Below are 22,545 nucleotides of genomic sequence, written 5' to 3'. Positions count from 1 at the left end.
TGCTTCGGTTTAAAGACTCATGTCTTTTGTCAATTATGGAAAATGTTCAGTATTTTCTTAAATATTGCCTCTTCAATTTCCCACTCTCTTTTTTCTCACATAATTCACATTATGCCTGTTTATTCCTCAATCTTATTGTGATTGTTCTTTTTTATAGTTGATATCAGTATCTGTGTAATATTCAGCTTAAATTCTTCAACACTATTTTCTGATTCACAAGTTCTCTATTCAAATGTATCCAGATTTCAGTTCATTTTATCTATTGAGTCTTTAGCACAATTAACTATATGTTTCATTCTGTTTTGTTTTGCTTCCTTTCATATCTATCCACTCTTGTTCTTTCAAGTCTGCTTTGTTTTATAATTTTTGGTATTTTTATGAAAATGTAGTTTTTCAACATATCTTAGGCATACTTATGATCAAGTCTTGTCTAAACTTTTTAAAATTACGTTACTTTCATCCTGAGTGAATTCGTGTTTGAGTGGTGATTTTGTCAGCCGTCTTTCTTAACACACAATTTCTTTACTTTCTTTGGAATTTTGGTTTATAAGACCATTTTGAGTCTTTGAGACAGAGCTCTCTCCCTCTCTCTCCTCCTGTTGCTGCTTTCCAGCAGGTTTTTAGTACTTCTGCCTCTGGACTGATAATACAGAGCCAAGAGTTTTTTTTGAAAGTTTCAGGTCTCAACCCTGTGATGATATCAGGGATGTCTCAGATCCAGTCACTAAGCCTGTGGACATCTTGGCTCCATTCTGGTGTGAAAGCTGCTTATGTCTTGTCCTCTGTTAGAGGCCCACCTGTGAACTACAGCCAATACACCACAGCCCCTGCTGGCAGTGAGCAGCAGATCTTTATAGCTGCCTTTCACCTTTTACCACTTTTTCTCCTGCCTCTCTAGGCAAACAGAGCAGGACACAATACTTGGCACCTCTTTCTAAAAGGTGGCTAAACTTTGTGTACCCTGCTGCCTGGGTAATGTTTGTTTGATTTTGAGAGGGACTCTTGCTCTGTCACCCAAGCTGGAGTGCAGTGGCGTGATCTTGGCTCACTGGAACCTCCGCCTCCCAGGTTCAAGCAATTCTCCTGCCTCAACCTCCCGAGTAGCTGAGATTACAGGCATGCACCACCACGCCGGGCTAATTTTTGTATTTTTAGTAGAGATGGGATTTCACCATATTGGTCAGGCTGGTCTTCAACTCCTGAACTCATGATCCGCCCGCCTCAGCCTCCCAAAGTGCTGGGATTACAGGCATGAGCCACCGTGCCCAGCATGCCTGGGTAATGTTTAAAGACAGAGAAGCAGACAGTCTATCCAGCTGGAGAACTTTAGGAGTCAGGATTTTAAAGCCCAAGAGGGAATTTTACTTGAAAATGAATCCGATTTTATATGGGGTTATTTGCCCACAAGTAACAGAAAGATTTTAATTATAACTGTCTTTCTTTTGGAGATATATCAAGGATTCAATAAATGAATCTACCTTAAAGAATGCCAGAACATGAGAAAATATTCCAAAGACCAAAAGAAGGACCAGAGCAGAGGAAGGTGGGGAGAGAAAGAGAGAAACTCGGAAAAGGAAAGGGAAGCGGACAGGAAAACTAGGTATGGAGAAAGGAAGGGAAGAGAGACAGAAGCAGAAATAGAGAGACAGGTTAGGGGCAGAAAGAGCCAAAGGGAGAAATATAGACAGTGAGAGACAGTCAAAGGCAGGGATAAAAAGGAAAAGCTTGCAAAAAATAATGTCACTACACTGAAGGGATTCAATTTTCTGGCTTTCATAAAAGAAAATATGGCCACAGCCCTGTGAGTAGCTGTACCCTACTTGCTGAGTCTTTTGAGAGGATAACCCAGAAGGGAGGAAGTGGTAAAAATGACTAATCTGGTAAAAATGACTAATCTGTCAGTTGAATGACCCCTTCCAAGCCTGAGACAGAAGGCTGCTCTACACTAGCTGTTGCCCAGCACAGACAAGGAGCCTTCCCACTGCCCCTGGCCACTTCCAACAACCGGGCTGATTCGACAGTCTCTTCAATAACCCATTCATCCACAGCCTTATATTGAATTTCATCCTGAGTAACACTAATTGCCCTTCTGCCGAGAGCATGTGGAAGGCATTGATTGATGACACTGCAGTATTTTTCCACCTCAGCAGCAGCAGCCATGTGTGTCTTGGCTGATGCAGACTTTCCTCCCCAAGCAGGTGAGCATATTCCAGGATCAGTGACTGCAGGAAAAGTGAGCCCTCATCAGCAAACTAGTAGTTGGGTTAATAGAATGAACTACGAAAGATGAACCCCATCCTAATAACTGATCCTTGCCTTTGAAACATCACAGTGAGGCCGGGCACGGTGGCTCAAGCCTGTAATCCCAGCACTTTGGGAGGCCGAGACGGGCGGATCACAAGGTCAGGAGATCGAGACCATCCTGGCTAACACGGTGAAACTCCGTCTCTACTAAAAATACAAAAAATTAGCCGGGCGAGGTGGCCGGCGCCTGTGGTCCCAGCTACTCGGGAGGCTGAGGCAGGAGAATGGCGTGAACCTGGGAGGCGGAGGTTGCAGTGAGCTGAGATCCAGCCACTGCACTCCAGCCTGGGCGACAGAGCAAGACTCCGTCTCAAAAAAAAAAAAAAAAAAAAAAGAAACATCACAGTGAACTATCTTAATGAGGCCAAATATTTGCTCCTCTGTAAGAGTGTCTCCATTTATCCAAAGCTGTCTTTGCTTGGGTTTCCCCAAATGCAGAATCTGAGAGAAGGATATAAGTTCAGGTAGATTATTTGGGAGGTGCAGATAACACCGGTAGGAGAGTGGGGGAAATGTGACAAAACAGAGAAGGCAGCCAATAAAGGATGCATTATCAAGCCAGCTTCCACTGTGGGAAACTGGAGCTTAATCCCACAGGGCAACTCTGAGAAGCAGTGTGAAACCTATGCCTTGAGGGTTTTTAACCCAAGGAGAAAGGGAGCTGGGGTATTTATATACCAACTTCTGGCAGGAATTAACCTCTCTCGGGAGGAATTGTTTCATGGAAGTTCCAGCCTGCCTTACATATAAGCAGAGTGGCCTTCCACTTAAACATTAGAAGTAGACATTTGCAGTTGAAAGTTGGCTGGGGTAGACTTAAGTGTTAAGGCCTGAGGAATATGCGGCACTTGTGAAAACTTGCCCAAATGCCTTAGTGGAAACACTGAATCTTGCTTCATTTACTGAGCTCCTCTGAAAACCGCTTTCCATTTCTAAAGGTTCACAGCATGAGCTCATTTACAAGTAGTTTAGCAACCTACATTTGTGGCACACCTGAATTAGTCCCAGCACTTAGGTTCAATGTCAACTCTCCAGTCAAAGACATTTAACCTGAATCTCAATTTTTTTCATCTGTCAGGAAGAGATATTAAGTTCTGACCTCCCTCACAGGCATGAAATGAGGCTCAAAATCAAAATATGATAATATGCATGAGGTGTCAACAAACTTTTCTAAAGGTCCAGATAGTAAACATCTTAGCCTTTGCAAGCCATGTGATCTCAGTAGCTACTCACCTCTGCTATTTCAGCAGGAAAACAGTCTAGACAAGAGGTAAACAAATGAGCATGGCTGTATTCCAATAAAACTTGATTTACAAGATAAGTCAGCAGGCTAAATTTGACCTACCAATCCATGAGCTGTGTTTTGTCAATCTCTTATGTACACGAAAGACTTTTGTAAACTTTAATGCTATGCACATTGTCTGTATCATTTATCCCTCACTCAATAAATCATTGGAATTCACTATCCCTGTCATCCTGGGGTTGGAATTCTTGGTTTCTTCCTTCATATGGCACAAGTTTACTGAGCACCTGTTCTGTGGAAGGCATTAGGCTGGCCCCGGGGCTTCAGTGCTAATAAGACAGACACAGTCCATGCCCAACACCTAGAATGGCAATCCTAAACATGTTCTCCCACCAGTCTGCACAAAATAGCCATTCCTTTGGATGAACAAGTGACAGCTGCAACTGCAACTCTATCGGTGCCTGGGAGAGTTGGAGGCATAGGCAGCATTACTAAAACAGCTTAACCTCAGGGCCCCATGCTTGTACTGAATCCTTCCAAGGCCCTGGAAGGGGCCCTAGCAGTGATTCATATGGTCATATATTCTTGTAAAATTCACAAATACAAGCTATTTTAAAGCATAATTGAGTAAGGCCCCTGTCTTTTACCACTCTGACTTATCCTCCATCACACTTCCCCTGTGTGAGAGGGTTTCCCCGATTCTATGAGCAGTCATTCCAAACTCTTTTTAATAGAAAACATTATCACTGTGTGGACTTTGGAGTTATGGTCTATTGGGACTTCTTTCAGACAGGCTCCCTTTTGAGGGACAAGAATTAACAATAGTTAAGTAATTATTCGCCATGGCTCCTTGCTGCCTTTGTGGCCAAAACGCTGTTGGAGAGGGCTGATATTAACGGTCACGATAACTTCTGGGATAAGAACTAGTGGGAGAATGTAAAATGACAAGAGGGGCTGTCAAATTATTTAAGGAAGCAAACTTCTAAGTTTAGGGAAACAGCTCAGGAAAAGCCAAGTAAAATTTATCAGCACTAAGATTTGGAAATTTACAAAGTCACCTTTAGCCTTTTGCAGGCTTGTATTCATTCCTGAGCTAACCTGAGCCCCATAATTTCACATTTACTCACCTAAGTGTTTGGACGAACGGAGGCAAGATGGTGCACTTCCCGGTTCTTCTTCACCACCAACTCTTCCTGCGCGCACGAAAATACAGCCGGCGCCTGGGACGGTGCAGATCAACTGGGCATGCGCCAGGTGACGTCAATCCGAAGAGACCAAGATTTACCTGGTCGCACCTGCGGAACGTCCCCGGACACGCCCGTGCCCCGCCTATTGCCCTCCCACTCCTAGAAAAGCCGCTCTCGGCCAGGGTCCCACGCACCCTTCCTGAGTCTCTCATTCCTGTCGGGATAGCAGGAACTCCCTCCGAGAGCCCCACCGGGGACTCTGCCGGCCTTCTTTGCCGGAGGCCGACCTCTTCCCCACACCTTAGGTGACCAAAATAAACTTGCAGTTTTGCTCCTACCCTTGCCTGGTCGCTGGTTCTTTTGTGCTCGCTCGTCTGGTCTTAGAAAAACAAATCACTAAGGAGCAGCCCAGTATTCATGAAAAACCCATGAATGCAAGTGTTCATCTGTGTATGGATATGTATACATATGTATTTGAGTGGATATGTACACATGCAACTACATAAGGATGTTTGACATCTATGTAAAACTCTCTTAAATATTCAAATTCTAGGAAAAAGTAACGTCATCGTACTTCCAAATATAGACCAATTATACGAACAATTGCTATCGTTCATTGAAAGCTTACCATGTGCCAAACATTGTGCAAGCACTACACAAAATCCTACAAAGTAGGTACACTTGTTACAGTTATTATTGTCTCTGTTATTTGGGTAAAGAAATTGAAGCACTAAGAGGTTAGGAACTTTCCCAAGAACAATAACTTATACGTGATGCAGCTAGGATTTAAACCCAGGTATTTTTGACTCCAGAACCTGATTTTTAAGTACCACATAGTCACTTTAACTGTAAATGTCCTGTCAAAAGGACAATGTCTTCACAAAACAACCTAGAGCCTTGGGAATGAATTTGTTCACCAAGAGTCATTGTAGGAAACTGGCACTTGTATGTCTGGGCTGGAGCCAGGGTTCAGAAACAGAGAGCATCTTCTCCTGGTGTAAATGTTATGGAAAGGACTCCAGGACTCGGTCTCTCACTCTTTCTCTTAATGCTTTTCCGTTACGTCAGTCACCCCAGTGATGATTCCACCTGTTTTTCTCCAGATTCCATGAGCCCCATTTTCTGACAAAGATGTCTATCATCTCTGACCCACTAAATATTGACACCATACACCTCTTCCCTGGGCGTCTTTATCTAAGTGAGGCACATATTCAATACAAGGCTTCCATATGAGACATATAAGTTTTGTTTCTTTCTGCTTCTAGTAGCCATGAGGCCAGGCTAAAAATGATTGAGGTACAAGAAGCCTCTCAAATGGCACATAATTGAGTTTTGGTACTGAGCTATATGCAGATGGTCCTCAAGGTGTGATTTTTCTTGGTATTCATATTGTCTTAGAAATTCCACTCAATTTCTTTATGCTTCTGTTAATGTCCTTCAGCTAAAGACCTTCAGGAGCACACTTAGAGCCAGTGAAAGTTGACTTTTTTGACTTATTACAATGAGAGTGAATGAACACCATGGGGAGCCATAGGGCATCTCAGTAGAGGTGTTAGGACTTACCACAGTATCTGGACTTCTAGTGCGCGATTTGGAGGAAGGTTCAGGAAGAAGGACTTTATTCCAGATTACATGCTGTTAAGAAATGATAATTCTATTATTGAGTATCATAATAAATCTTTATCTAAAGGAAGGAAGACTAGTATGAGGCTAACATTGTCATTCATAAGGCAGCATCCGTTACTTATATTAGCCAAGATAGAGAGCCGTTTGATCATTTTTGTGGTTTGAACAATGTTCATGCTTTTGTTTGTGTTCAGACATGATACAAGGTGGTCTTATTTTCTCTTGATCCATCGTGGTCACAGAGTGGGCTACCTGAATCTGGTGCTCTGTGAGATTGTTTACGCTTCACAAGAAAACACCATGGTTTAGCTGTAAGTGCCAAGCTAGCTCTTAAGCTCTTAGCAACACCAAGGATTAGCTAATAGGACCAGGCCAACTCTTGAGTATTAGAGATGCTTTAAATTTGCTGTTTTCTTTTACATTTTCTAGTTATTATAGTTTTTTAAAAAAAGTGGATCCATAATAGATGTACATATTTATGGGGTACATGTGATATTATAATATATGCATACAATGTGTAATGACCAAATCAGGATAATTGGGATATCCATCATCTCAAACACTTTTTATTTCTTTGTGTTGGGAACATTTTATATCTTCTCTTCTTTCTTTTTTTTTTTTTTGAGACGGAGTCTCGCTCTGTCACCCAGGCTGGAGTGCAGTGGCCGGATCTCAGCTCACTGCAAGCTCCGCCTCCCGGGTTTACGCCATTCTCCTGTCTCAACCTCCCGAGTAGCTGGGACTACAGGCACCCGCCACCTCGCCCGGCTAGTTTTTTGTATTTTTTAGTAGAGACGGGGTTTCACCGTATTAGCCAGGATGGTCTCGATCTCCTGACCTCGTGATCCGCCCGTCTCGGCCTCCCAAAGTGCTGGGATTACAGGCTTGAGCCACTGCGCCCGGCCTTATATCTTCTCTTCTAATCATTTTCAAATATACAAGAAGTTATTAACTATAGTCACTTTACTGTGCTATTGAACTTATTCCTTCTATCTGACTATATTCTTGGACCAGGCACACTGGCTCACTCCTGTAATCCCAGTGCTTTGGGGCTGACACAGGAGGATCACTTGAGGCCAGGACTTTGAGATCAGTCTGGGCAACACAGCAAGACCCCATCCCTACAAAAAACTAAAAAACTAGCCAGGCGTGATAGTCCTAGCTACATATCTGTAGTCCTAGCTACACAGGAGGCTGAGGTGGGAGTATCAGTTGAGTTCAGGAGTCTGAGGCTGCAGTGAGCTATGATCATGCCACTGCACTCCAGACTGGGCAACAGAGTGATGTCTTTAAAAAAAAATAAAATACATTTTTTAAAAATAAATTTAAAACAAAATAAAATAATTTAACTGTATTTTTGTACTGATTGACCAACCTTTCTTCATGCTCTCCTTCCCCTACTCTTCTCAGCCTTGTCACCACCATTCTATTCACCAACTCCAATTAATTTTTTAAGTTCCCACATATGAGTGAGACCATGGAATATTTATCTTTCTGTGCCTGGCTTACTTCACTTAACATAATGGTTTCCAGTTCCATCCATGTTGCCGCAAATGACTGGATTTCATTCTTTTTGTGGCTGAATAGTATTCTATTGTGTATGCATACCATATTTTCTTTATCCTTTCATCTGTTGATAGGCACTTAGGTTGATTCAACATCTAGACTATTGTGAATAGGGCTACAATAAACATGGAAGTGCAGACATTTCTTCAATATGCTGATTTTCTTTCTTTTGGGTATCTACCTAGCAATGGGGTTGCTGGATCATATGGTAGTTCAATCTTTAGTTTTTTGAGGAATCTACATACGTTTTCCAGAGTGGCTATACTAATTTACATTCCTATCAACAGTGTATGCACTTACTCAGTTTTCTTATCCTTCAGCGGATGTTTCTGAGCCTCAGCTCTTGAATAAGTTTCATCATGCCCACCTCTCTTACATGTAGAACTCATAGAAAAAGACAAAGGATCTCAAAGATGCTAACAGTGAAACTTAGGCCTTCCAAAAGATCTCCACATTGGAGTGGAAAACACAGACACAACGTTTTCTCTGCCTTAGTTTTCATTTCCTCATAACATGGAAATAATTCCATCTGTAGCTGTACCTAGAATAGACAAAATTACAGTGCCCCATTGCTTGTGGCCTAATTAAAGTAGACTAAGAAAAGAGAAGTAAGCATCAATGCAAGCTGAAACCTGAAATTCAACAGTCCAAAGGTCACACAATGGCACATACTAACAATAAGCAACCAAGTGCATGTATAATCTGTGTCACAGTAATGATTATAACCAAGTGGTGAGAATGAAAAAAATCTGCTTAGGACAAGTCTCAGAATTGGCATTCTGTCTTTGGAAGCTCTTTAATAACTGACCTCTCTCTTGGGTAGCAGAGGGGACCTTCCTCTTTCCTTTTGCCTTGGGCTCTGCCTCCCCTCCAGTCCTTTCATCCTCTTGACTGTCACCTCCCTAATAGCCACACTGGCTGGTTTCCTATGAACCAAAGCTTCCAAATGTCCTTCAGTGCTGGAAAATAAAGCATTTGACACAGACAAACATTGTTTCTGTTTCCTGGGCTGCTAATGATAAAAGTTGCCATCTTGATGTCCTCAAATAGAAACTGAAACTATCTGCCAGTAGGATTTGTGTTTGTCTTTCAGACAATACAGTTTTCCTCCCTGCATTGTTCATCAACTCTTGAGTGTGTTTTCTCTGCAAGAAAAATATTTTCTAGAACTGAAAGTTGTCAGCTTGTTCTGATTTCTATTACCACATGTTAACTTGGAAATTCTACAACTTCATATAAGTGAAATTATGCAATATGTAGTCTCTGGGTCTGGTATCTTTCCCTGAGCATGTCTGTGAGACTTATTCATATTATTGTTTGTATCAGTAATTCTTTCTTATCACTAAGTATTGTTCTATTGTATGAATATACCACAGTTTGCTTATCTGATCTGTAGATAGATATTTCATTTATTTCCAATTTGGGGTTATTACAGATGAAATTGTTTTAAACATTCTTACACATGGCTTTTTGTGGACATATGTTTTCATTTCTCTTAAGTAAATACCTAGAAGTAGAAATTTTGGGTCATAGAGTGAGTGTACCGTTTAACTTTATAGGAAACTGGCAAATGAATTTCCAAAGTGAGTATATTATTTTACACTCACACCAGCAGTGGGACTTCTGGTTGCTTCACATCCTCATCAACATTTTTTTTCTGAAAGTCTTTAAAATTCTAGCTATTCCAGTGGCGTTTTATAGCGTTTCAAAGTTTTCCGATTGTACACATCAGTAAGAATGCTAGATTCAATTCTTTCATTTTTTTGTTGGCTGGTAAGCAAAACTAGAAAAGGTACAAATTTTTCTTTAAAATTGCACTAAAAACACTAACCATAAAAAAGATTGATAAATTGAACTTAACTAAAATTAAGAACTCCTGTTCATCAAAAGATACTTTTACAGTAGTAAAAAGGCAAGCCACAAATGGAGAAACATTTTTAGATCTATCAAAAAATGGCTCATATCCAGAATATATAAAGAGCCCCTACAAATAAATGTAAAAAAGACAAATAGCCAAATTTAGAAGCAGACAATAGACTTGAACAGGCACTTTACAAAGAGAATATCCATATGGTCCATTAGTTCATAAAAAGGTGTACAACTTATTTAATTCTCAGGAAAAGTAAAACTTAAATCACAATAAGATATTACTGCACACTGAATACAAGGTCCAAAATTAATAAGATTGATAATACCAAGTGATGGCAAGGATGTGAAGCAATTGGACCTTTCATATGCATTATTAGTAGCAATGTAAATTGGTAAAGCCACTTTAAAACACTGATGGTAACTACTTAAGCTAAATAAGCATCTACTTAAGATAAACATGACCTAGCTATTAACTCCTAGGAAATAACCAAGAAAAATGAATGCATATGTGTTCCAAAGACATATACGAACTTGCCCGTAGTAGCCTTATTCATAATAACTTAAACTGAAAACAACATTAATGCCTGTCAATAGGAGAAAGAGATATCAACTGTCATATATTCATATAATAGAAAAATACACAACAATAAAAGTGAACTACAAAAAACGTACAGTGACATGGATAGCTCTAACAGACTTGATGAGTGAAAGAAGCCAGACCCAAAATGACATATACTATATAATTTTCTTTGTATGAAATTCATGCACAAGCAAAGTTAATTAATATTGCTTAGCTGTCAGAATACTTTTTATCTCTAAAAAGAGGGTATTGGGCCGGGCATGGGGGATCACACCTGTAATTCCAGCACTTTGGGAGGCCGAGGTGGGTGGATCACCTGAGGTCAGGAGTTCGAGACCAGCCTGGCCAACATGGTGAAACCCCACCTCTACTAAAAATACAAGTAAGTAGCCGGGCATGGTGGTGGACACCTGTAATCCCAGCTACTCAGGAGGCAGAGGCAGGAGAATCGCTTGAACCTGGGCAACAAAGTGAGACTCCATCTCAAATAAATAAATAAATAAATAAATAAATAAATAAATAAATAAATAAATAAATAAATAAATAAAGGGGGTATTGGCTGGAAAGGGACATGAAGCAGCCTTCCAGAGTACTGAAAATGTTCCATATTTTGATCTGAGTCATAAAAATTCATCAAGTTATACATGTATAATTAGTGCACTTTATTGAATACTTAAATATTTTTTTAAACTAGCAAAGATTAAAGTAAATATATTGAGAATGTAAAATCAGGCAATAAGGAATTAGTCCCTTAAAATATGTAACTCTGTAATTAGTCCCTGTAAATATGTGACTCTCGGAATACTTAAGTGTTACAATTCTCCCCTCAAAATAGTAATTATTTATTGGCTTTCTAAATTGGGATGGAAAATATTCTGAATGGATGCTGTCTAGTTTGTAAACCATTGCCCAGAGACCTGGTTCTTAGGAACTTTTCAAGATGGCTTATTATCTCTGCTTTGTCATGACCTCATTTGGAAGGATTAGAAGCTCTTCAATGCCATTAACATTTTAATATTGGATTACAGCCTTCAAATTAACTCATATTTTTTCTGGTCACTTGGTTTCACCAATATAAATTTGGAGAAAATTACATTATAAACCATGCTTATGAGCTATAACCCTAATATTGAGATGCTAAGCCTGCAAGAAAATGGTAACATACTCAAGCATCCTGGCCAGAAAATATGGTTTGCAGCACCATGGTATGATGTTCATCCAGGTTTACGTGTGTGTGTGTGTGTGTGTGTGTGTGTGTTTCTGTAGTCTGGTTTACTTTCCTTTTATAACCAATGTTTTGCAATTTAAAAAATATTTTCCTTCCTGTTGTCTTAGGTCTAAATAGGAGCAAAAACAATATTTAAAAATTTACTCAATTTTTTTAGATATCATTTCCCACACTTTCCCTTATGTTACATTAATGCCAATGCAAAAGAAACACACTGATTGGAGGGTGGAACAGTAGGGGGAAGAAGCAAGAACAAAAATCTTATTGGAATAGCAAGAAGCCCTTTTGAGGGACTAAAATGACAACAAAGAGATTATGATTTATAAATTGTAATAATACTCATATTTAGCAACTCAACTATAGTATCAACATGAAACTGTGTAAGTTTCATTTTTCCACAGAGGAAAGACTAAGGGCAAAATAAACCACATGAATAATGAAATTTCAAAATGCCTTTATAAGAACGTAAATTTTCCTTTTCTGTCACTATGATGGCCAATTCTGCTCATATTAGAGTGCCCACTCAAGTTTACCATGTAAATCCTTCCTTTGGAATACATGTGACAGTAAGCAAAGCAGTTTCTGAACATACTTGATAAGTTCTTACTGTATTGGGTAATGTAAGGTCTAGTGATGAAATATTTATTTGGTAGGAACAATTCTTCCTCCATTTGATAAATATGTTCTTCTTTGACTTTTGAGAGTGAACCTATAGCACTTTTTTCCTGGGGAGTCCTGACTGAGGAAGACAGTACTGATATGACTGGCTGGGGTGCAAATTTAAAATGGCAAATTTTATTCCACAGGAATCACATCCATGTCCCAGGCTTTCCAGATGGGATAGCCAGCCATGCACAATAGGTCCCAATTTTGGTTACTCTGCTGTGGACATGCTGAGTGAACCCTCACATATCTGGTGTAACGCATAAAAGTGAGGCTGCCACTCAGCAGGAGAGAAAAATTGACTTGATTTAAAATCACTGATTTTAAACAGGTGGGTTAAATATTTATTTGCAAAACTGTCCAAAAGTGGGGTATTTACAGGGAACAAAAAACCTTGTATCACAGAACCTCAAAGAAAAAATATCCGTGTATCACAGAACATCCCTCAAAGCCACAAAAAGAATGTGACAACTAATCGAGGGAAGGTTCCTCCCTAGGCAGGCCTTCACCATTTATTGTGAAATGATTAAGTTTGATTTTAGAACATGTTTTGCTTTTAGCACATTTTTAAATTGCTTTAATTCTTTGCCTTGACTGTTTTGGTGACGGATTCTCAAGACATACTTGAAGGAACATTTGTTGAGGACATTGTGGGACATCGGAGTATACTGACATGTTACATATTGTCCAAAACCAAGTGTTTTTAGAGTTTTTAATAATATTTTTTATACTATACATTGTTCAGCTTACAAATGGAGAAATTTGCATTAATTATCTGAGATGCCCAAAGGGAACATTTTGTTAGATGAAGCTATGATCTGGATACGGTTTGTTTGTCCCCACTAAATCTCATGTTGAAATTCAGCCCCCAGTTTGATGGTATTGGGGGGTAGTGCCTAGTGGGAGGCATTTGGGTCACAAGGGTAGATCCCTCATGCATAGATGAATGCCCTCCCTTGGGACTGAGTGATTTCTCACTCCATTAGCTCCTGAGAGACCTGGTTGTTAAAAGAGTCTGGTACCTTTCCCCTCCCTCTCTCTCTTGCTTCCTCTCTCACCATGTAGTCTCTGCACATGCTGGCTCCTCTTTGCCTTTTGCCATGAAAGGAAGCTTTCTGAAGCCCTCAACAGATGGAAATGCTCAATCATGAACTTTCCAACCAGCAGAATTGTGAGCTAGTAAACCTTTTTTCTTCCTAAATTTCCTAGCCTCAGGTATTCCTTGATAGTAATACGAAATCAACTAAGGCAGATGGGAATGTTACACTAAAGTACAAAGCAGAAATACACTTCCATCCACAATTTCATGGGTACACAGACTATCACTTTTATATTTTTTTGTACTTTAACTTAATTTCTGACTCCAAATACCCATTTCAACAGGCTAATGGATTACTAAGCCTCTGTACTTCCTGTGGTGCCCCACCTTCTCGTCAATGTTGTATCAAAATGTTGACTGGAGGCAGGGGTGAGGAGGGCTTAGAATGACCATCTGATTTTCAGTCATGGCCCATGAAGGCTTCTGCTGAGTCATCACCTAGCTCTAACAACATCTCCACTGGAACAAGGACATAGTTTGCTACTTTCAACTGTAAAATGAACCACTGAGCCAATCAGAAGTTTGCTATTTTCAACTGTAAAATGAACCACTGAGCCAATCAGGTGTATGTGGTTTAATTTCGAAACTGACTCTGTTATAGCATCACATGACAGATAGCAGACCTGAGGGAAATAAAAATATTTTACCCATATATGTATATATAACTATATATATATATAGAGAGAGAGAGAGAGTTATCAATTATTTAAGTTCTCCTTAAGAAATTTAGAACACCAATTTCTGAGGATAAATTCCATTCATAAGGGCAAATACAGATTGCAGGTAGCCCTGGAGCTGAGAAATAGCTTTGATTTTTGGTAAATTTTGTGAGTCCACAGCTTTCTGACTGATCTTGTACTGCTCTGTTATCTTGTATTTCTCTTTTTCTGTGTCAAAGATCTCACTTTTCCTGATATCGGGTGAACCCCACCCCCGATATTCAATGTGGGTTCTTTTCTATTTCCCTAAGTGTTGGCTGGTCTGAGAAATAAAGGGAAAGAGTACAAAAGAGAGAAATTTTAAAGCTGGGTGTCTGGGGGAGACATCACAAGTCAGCAGGTTCTGTGATACTCTCTGAGCCATAAAACCAGCAAGTTTTTATTAGTGATTTTCAAAAGGGGAGGGAGTGAATGAATAGGGCGTGGGCCACAGAGATCACATACTTCACAAGATAATAAAATATCACAAAGCCAATGGAGGCAGGGCGAGATCACAGGACCGCAGGATGGGGTGAAATTAAAATTGCTAATGAAGTTTCGGGCATGCATTGTCGTTGATAACATCTTATCAGGAAACAGGGTTTGAGAGCAGACAACCCGTCTGACCAAAATTTATTAGGCGGAAATTTCCTCTTCGTAATAAGCCTGGGAGCACTAAGGGAGACCGGGGCTTATTTCATCCCTTTGTCTTTGACCGAAAAAGACAGCCATCCCCAAAGCAACCACTTTAGAGGCCTTCCCTCAGGGACGCATACTCTTTCTCAGGGATGTTCCTTGCTGAGAAAAAGAATTCAGTGATATTTCGCCATTTGCTTTTGAAAGAAGAGAAATATGGCACTGTTCCACCCGGCTCACAGGCAGTCAGAGTTTAAAGTTATCTCCCTTGTTCCCTGAACATTGCTGTCATCCTGTTGTTTTTTCAAGATGCTCAGATTTCATATTGTTCAAGCACACATGCTCTACAAACAATTTGTGCGGTTAATGCAATCATCACAGGGTCCTGAGGCGACATATATCCTCCTCAGCTTACAAAGATGACGGGATTAAGAGATCAAAGTAAAGGCAGGCATAGGAAATCACAAGGGTATTGATTGGGTAAGTGATAAGTGTCCATGAAATCTTCACAATTTACGTTCAGAGACTGCAGTAAAGACAGGAAGTAAGAAATTATAAAAGTCTTAATTTGGGGAACTAATAAATGTCCATGAAATCGTCACAATTTATGTTCTTCTGCCATAGCTTCAGCTGGTCCCTCCGTTCGGGATCCCTGACTTCCTGCAACAATCAGGGCAAATACAGATCGCAGGTAGCCCTGGAGCTGAGGAATGGCTTTGATTTTTGGTAAACTTTGTGAGTCCCCAGCTTTCTGATTGATCTTGTGCTGCTCTGTTATCTCACATTTCTCTTTTTCTGTGTCAAAGATCTCATTTTCCTGGTGTCTGGGCCTCCACAGCAGTAAATGTCAGTAAGATGTTTAGGAATTTTTACATTGCTGATATGAATTTTGGTTGAGGTGGCAATGACAAATTTCTGGTGTGTTCTTCATAGCGGAACTCAATTGAGGACCAGAGGTCTAGTCACAAGTAACAAACCACTACCCAGCTGCTTCAGGAAAACCACTGTCTTGCCTCTATGGCAACCAGTGAAGATGATTAGAACAGTCCAGGGGGTAATGCTGGCTTGCAGTTTTCTCCCATGTGGACTGAAGCCATGGCTCAACAGCTTTTGAGGCACATCTTCAGTAGGATAATATCTAGTCATTTTGAGAAGTTTAAGCACCCGGGTAACACCATTCTTGTCACTACCAACTGATTTTGTAACAGTTGCAAGAACCTTCTCCTTTTTCTTTTCAATCTTGGATTTAGCAGCTGAGTACTTCTGCTTGTACATGGCCTTTCTGGAATACATAGCAGATCAGGAATATCTGCCAATTCTTCTGTCAAGGACAGGATAGTGGCTGCAATGGCACTTCCTCTGCTTGGCATTTTAGCCTTGAGGTAACTACCCTTTTCACCTTGCCACCAGCATCAGCATTCTTGGTTTCAGGTTTCTTGTCTTTAGTATCTGGCTTCTCAACTTTTTCACCTCCATTTTGCAAGATGAGAAATAGCCAAAATATATTTTTTGACATATTTTGAAATGACCCTGCAAATCTGTCTTTTATGGGAGACATTTGCTTCTGTAGAGAATCTCCATTAATACAGCCAGGTCTTTCCTGGATCTAGGAGAGATGAACTGAGAGTCTGACACCTTTAAGGACTGGAAAGAAACATTTACCATCTATTCTGTCTAAGGGCTGCTACCTATGAGGCTTCATTTACATAACAAGGGCCTTGCCCCCCAAACTCCCTCATCTTAACTCAAGCATTCCTTTCTACTGACTTCAAGTCTTTAGACAATAGCTTAACTCTCAACCAGCTGTCAACTAAACAATACCTGAAACCTACCTATGACTTATAAGCCCGCACTTAGAGATGTCCCGCCTTTTGGGGCCAAATTGATATATACCTTCCATGTATTGATTTATATATTTGCCTGTAACTTCTGCCTCCCTAAAATGTACAAAACTGAACTGTAACATGACTGCTGTAGGTGCACTTTCTCAGGACCTCTTGAGACTGTGTTCCCTGGGCCATGATCACTCATATTGGCTCAGAATAAACCTGTTTAAAATATTTTGCAGAGTTTGTTTTCTCTCTTAACAATACAAATTTATTAACATACATGTGGACACAGGAGTCCAGCAAATATGAGACAAAAAGGGCCAGATGGTTGAGGCTTAATTATTCTCTTCATAGGGGAGAGTGAAGTGGGGTGCTGTAGGCAATTTTAGAAAGGTAGTTCACGATTTTTAGGGAAAATAAATGGGCCTGGGATATAGACATTATCTTTTAAATTATATTCTTAGGAAACTAAATGGGAAGCTATGGGAAGGTGATGGGTGGAACTGTACTGTGAACAAAGACTGTCTTCTTATGTAGATAAAGTCTCCCAGGTAATCTCTCAAAACTGCCCTCAGAAGCACAGATGAAAAGTCTATCCAGGTGTGGTGATGACTTTCAGTCTCTTCTCTTCTCCAATGATTAATCATTCCTGGTTATTTGACAAGATTCCCAAGGAAGGGTTCCTAAGACAATTGCATTTCTTTTAAAAAATAAATATCCTTAGTCAGATAAGGAAATACCAGAGTTTCTCCCTGTACTTGGGAGAGGGAGGAGAGCCTTCTAATTTCTTTTAATTCTAAGTGCTCAGCATGTCTATTGCAGGAAGTCAGGGACCTCGAACGGAGGGACCAGCTGAAGCCACGGCAGAAGAACATAAATTGTGAAGATTTCATGGACATTTATTAGTTCCCCAAATTAATACTTTTATAATTTCTTATGCCTGTATTTAGTGCAATCTCTCAACATAAATTGTGAAGATTTCATGGATGCTTATCACTTTCCCAATCAATACCCTTGTGATTTCCTATGCCTGTCTTTACTTTAATCTCTTAATTCTGTCGTCTTCTTCATAAGCTGAGGATGAATTTTGCCTCAGGACCCTGTGATGATTGTGTCAACTGCACAAATTGTTTGTAGAACATGTGTGTTTGAACAATATGAAATCTGGGCATCTTGAAAAAAGAACAGGATAAGAGCAATGTTCAGGGAACACCAGAGATAAGACTTCTGGCTGCTGGTGAGGCGGACGGAACAGAGCCATATTTCTCCTCTTTCACAAGCAAATAGGAGAAATATCACTGAATTCTTTTTCTCAGCAAGGAACATCCCTGAGAAAGAGAATGTGCCCTGAGGGTAGGCCTATAAATGGCCCCCTTAGAAGTGTGACATCTTTTATGGTCAAAGCCGAAAGGATGAAATAAGCCCCGGTCTCCTGTAGCGCTCCCAGGCTTATTAGGATGAGGAAAATTCCCACCTAATGAATTTTGGTCAGATAGATTGTCTACTCTCAAACCCTGTTTCCTCGTAAGATATTATCAATGACAATGCATGCCTGAAACTTCATTAGCAATTTTAATTTCACCCCATCTCGTGGTCCTGTGATCTCGCACTGCCTCCACTTGCTTTGTGATATTTTACTACCCTGTGAAGTATGTGATCTCTGTGACCCACACCCTATTCGTGCACTCCCTCCCCTTTTGAAAATTGCTAATTAAAGGCCAGGCGCAGAGGCTCAAGCCTGTAATCCCAGCACTTTGGGAGGCCAAGACGGGCGGATCACGAAGTCGGGAGATCGAGACCATCCTGGCTAACACGGTGAAACCCCGGCTCTACTAAAACATACAAAATAACTAGCCAGGCAAGGTGGCGGGCGCCTGTAGTCCCAGCTACTCTGGAGGCTGAGGCAGGAGAAAGGCGTAAACCCGGGAGGCGGAGCTTGCAGTGAGCTGAGATCCAGCCACCGCACTCCAGCCTGGGCAACAGAGCGAGACTCCGTCGCAAAAAAAAAAAAAAAAAGAAAATCGCTAATAAAAACTTGCTGGTTTTATGGCTCGGGGAACATCATGGATCCTGCTGACATGTGATATCTCCCTGGACACCCAGCTTTAAATTTCTCTCTCTTGTGCTCTTTCCCTTTATTTCTCAAACCAGCCAAGACACCGAGGAAATAGAAAAGAACCCAAGTAACCATCAGGAGCGGGTTCTCCTAGTAATGCCAAACCACCATACTTTTGGGGTATTATTCCTTGTGCCCCAACAGTAGTAAGAGGATATATTTGAATGTGGTTGAAGAATGGTAGTAGAACTTTGGACATTTGATCAATAGATACCCATGACTACCACAGTGGGAGATTTTGCTGTGAAATGTAAACCCCACATATTTGAGGACTACAAGTAGAACTTTTGGTGAGAAATGATTATTTCTAATTTCTCTTGATATATCTTAGCTGCATAACAGGTTCTAACTTACAATTGAGAAGAGAGGGGATACTCAATAATACTTTGTTAGTTGACTAATTAAGGTGTAAAGGTCTTTAAATCTTGTATGAAAACATGGACTCCAGTCATGGCTCTGCCACTAACTAGCTACATGATGTTGGGCAAGCCACTTAGTTTTACTTGGCCTCAGTTTTCTCAACTGTAAAATAAAGAGACTGGATTTAAAAATACTCAACCCTCTTTGGGCTCCCAAAACATGTAATTGATTACAGCCCAACTAAGGAATCAAGTTGCAAAATATTTTCTCGAAGAAATGAATCCTCAGGAGATGTTAAAAAGAAAATAAGTATCAACAAGCAAGGATAACAAAAGAATCATTGAATCTTCATTTAATTACAAGGGTAGCACATCAATGAAATTACATTGTAAGCTAGAAATTCTGTTTTCAACAAAAGTAGGGAAATATAAAGCCAGATTGATTCCTAATTGGAGAGAAGACCTGTGTGTGTGTGTGTGTGTGTGTGTGTGTGTGTGTGTGTGTGTGTGTGTATCTAAAGGCACTCTCCATTCTCACTTCGGAAGAAAGTAAATATGTCCTCAATGACCTGGATTTTCTACTGTGACCTCTCCTCTAAACTGGGAAGTCAACAGGGACTTAGCAAAAGTTTTAACGTAGCTGAAATCATTCAGAACGTTTGAAATCAATTGAAACCTTCTCCCTGGAGGTAATTCAGATAATTCTCTGCCCACCATACTTCAGAGTAAGGTAAAGGTGAGGAGAGGTCAAAAAGTCATAGTTTCCAAATTCATCAATAGAACAAATCACTCAAGACATTTGAGTTATTTTTTCTTGTTGTTTAGATTCCTGTCTTTATTATAGAGTCTAGAACACAGATCATAGACTTATACTCAACCCCAGATTTTTATCTTGTTGTACACTATTTTTTAAATCAATAATAAAGAAGAAAAAGACTATAAATGGAATTGGAAGAATTTTGAGCTCATCAGAAGTGGTCCTGGGATTTGTTCCTTCATGTGTAAGATATTCAAAACACTAGAGGATGGGTGTACAATAACTTACAGTGAGCCTGTATTGACCTTCCATATCTCCCAAAAAGCCTGACATGAAAAGATGACATAGAACATTAAAATTGTCTTTCTAAGTAATTTACCCTGGGAGATATGGAATACATTACTTATTGAAAGGATGCATATAGGAAATGTCAGATTATAGGATTCAGGTCATGATGGACCATGGCAAATTAAAATAGCAAGAAAGTAGAAACTGAGTAAGTAAAAGACATGTGTTAAGGAGAAGTCAGACAGAAGGCAGAGGAGAATGGAGATTTCCAGAGCAATGCAAAAAATGCCATGAGAAAGGCCTCCTCAGATATAATGAAAGAAGTGAATTCCTAGAATCACCTTTTACCTGCCATTTCAGTTCAAACCACCTGGATCCTAACTATAGATGAGCACTTTCCTTGTGGTAACTTGAGAAAGCCCTTATTCTTTGAGGCCAAAATGCTTAGCTAACATAATGAAAAATGTTTAATACCCTACGGCATTTATGTCTAACAATTCAATCCCAGAGATAGGATAAACTTATTAACATCTTGTAAACACCCAATGGCAATTCAGTCCAACTCCCCATTTTGCAAATGGAAGAAGTGAGGGCAAAACAGTGAAACAATATAACCAGTATTGTGCTGGTAATTACTGTCACTTGACTGAAATAGAAGTCTTCTTTGGTGGCTGTTTCTAAAATGGCTCCTAGTGATCTCTTCTTCCTACTATTCAAGCCTTCATGTAATCCCCTCTCCTTAAGTGTGGGCTAGACCTAGTGACTTGCTCCTAATGAGTAGAACATGGCAAAAGTGATACGATGTCACTTCAGTGATTAGGTTGCCAAAGACTGTGACTTCTATCTTGCTTGCACTCTCTCTTTGGTTCTTCTTGCTTGCTCACTTTGATGAAGCCAGTTGCCATGTTGTGAGCTGCCCTATGGAAAAGCTCACGTGGCAAGAAACTGAGGGCTGCCTCTGGTCAAGAGCCAGAGAGCAACCGAAGCCCGCAGTCCAACAGCCCATGAAGAACTGAATCCTGTCAACAACCATGTGAGTGAAATTATAAGCCATCAAGCCTTGAGATGACTACAGTCCCCGTCAGTACCTTGTTTGTGACCCACTGAGAAACTCTTAGAGAGAAGACTCAACTAAGCCTTGCCCATGTTCCTGATTCACAGACTGTGAGATAATTAATATTTCTGTATAAAAGAAAAATAATACACACCCAATGCCTAGACCAGTGCTTTTTGCTCAACAGCAGATTCCTGCAGATTTAGTAGTATCCATGTTCACCTCTATTTAGATGGAAGCTGTGCCTGTGATTAACCTTTGATCCCAATACCAGGTGTTTTTCACTGCTGACTTTGGCAAGGAAACAATATTAAAATGACACCGGAGCAAGTAAAGCTTGGGTGGGGTGTGAGATTAAAACAAATAGAAACAAACAGTTGATATCTCTAAAGTGAACGCCAATTTCTGTGATCTGGAAGCACAGACACGAATTATCTACAGCTGCCCCTTAAACATTTCATCAGTAAATGCACAGCAACAATCTTGTTCCTGGTGATGTTCACAGTGAAAACAAACACTCTTGATTGATTTTTTTCCCTCCAATAGAATGAGTCACCCATGTTCTTTGTCAGTGTGGGCAAACATGCGTGCATATGTATATGAGGAAAGTGCACATCTTTCTCACTTGTTCACTATAAAGAGTTATGGAAATCTAAGATTTGCATTCAGTTTTTAAAGACTTTGATAGCTAGTCACACAGTATAAATTAAGATAATGAAAATTTCTCATGGAGAATAATTTTATCATTTTTATTCATCCATTTACTCATTAATTCATTCACTTACTTATTCAGCAAATACTTACAATGAATCTACTATGTATCAGGTAATGTTCAAAGTCCAGGAGACCAAACAATGAACAAGATAAATTCCCTGACATCAGGGATCTTGTGGTCTAGAGGGGAAAGTAGACAAGAAACAGACTCTTTCTGCTACAAACCTGTAACACTATGACCGAAGTAACCATTGAGTCTTTAGATTTCTATAACTTTCCTAAATTTAAACAATCTTACTGAAATTTTACAGACCGTTAGTTTTTATCTTTCTAGATGAAATTCTGGATCATACCACATAAGTCATTTTTGTAACCATGTAGCCATTCTATCAAAACTAACCTGAGGGGCCCATGTTTGTGGCAGCACTGTTCACAACAGCTAAGATTTGGAAGCAACCTTGTGTCCATCAGCAGATGAACACATAAAGAAAATGTGGTACATATACATAATGGAGTACTATTCAGCCATAAAAAAAGAATGAGATCCTGTTAATTGCAACAACATGGATGGAACTGGACATCATCATGTTAAGTGAAATAAGTCAGGCACAGAAAGACAAACATCACATATTATCACTTGTTTGTGAGATCTAAACATCAAAACAATTGAACCCATGGAGGTAGAGAGTAGAAGGCTGGCTACCAGAAGCTGGGTAGGGTAATGGGAGA

General features: G+C 40.0%; 1 pseudogene; it reads right to left on the bottom strand.

Annotated features, from left to right (window-relative positions):
- Positions 1-1,890: 1,890 nt before the first annotated feature.
- Positions 1,891-16,215, bottom strand: LOC105510471 (annotated as a pseudogene).
- Between the last annotated feature and the right edge of the window lie 6,330 nt (positions 16,216-22,545).

This window comes from Colobus angolensis, unplaced genomic scaffold, assembly GCF_000951035.1.
Source record: "Colobus angolensis palliatus isolate OR3802 unplaced genomic scaffold, Cang.pa_1.0 Scaffold188, whole genome shotgun sequence".
NCBI classification, from domain to species: domain Eukaryota; kingdom Metazoa; phylum Chordata; class Mammalia; order Primates; family Cercopithecidae; genus Colobus; species Colobus angolensis.
This window is presented reverse-complemented; position numbering and strand designations above follow the sequence as displayed.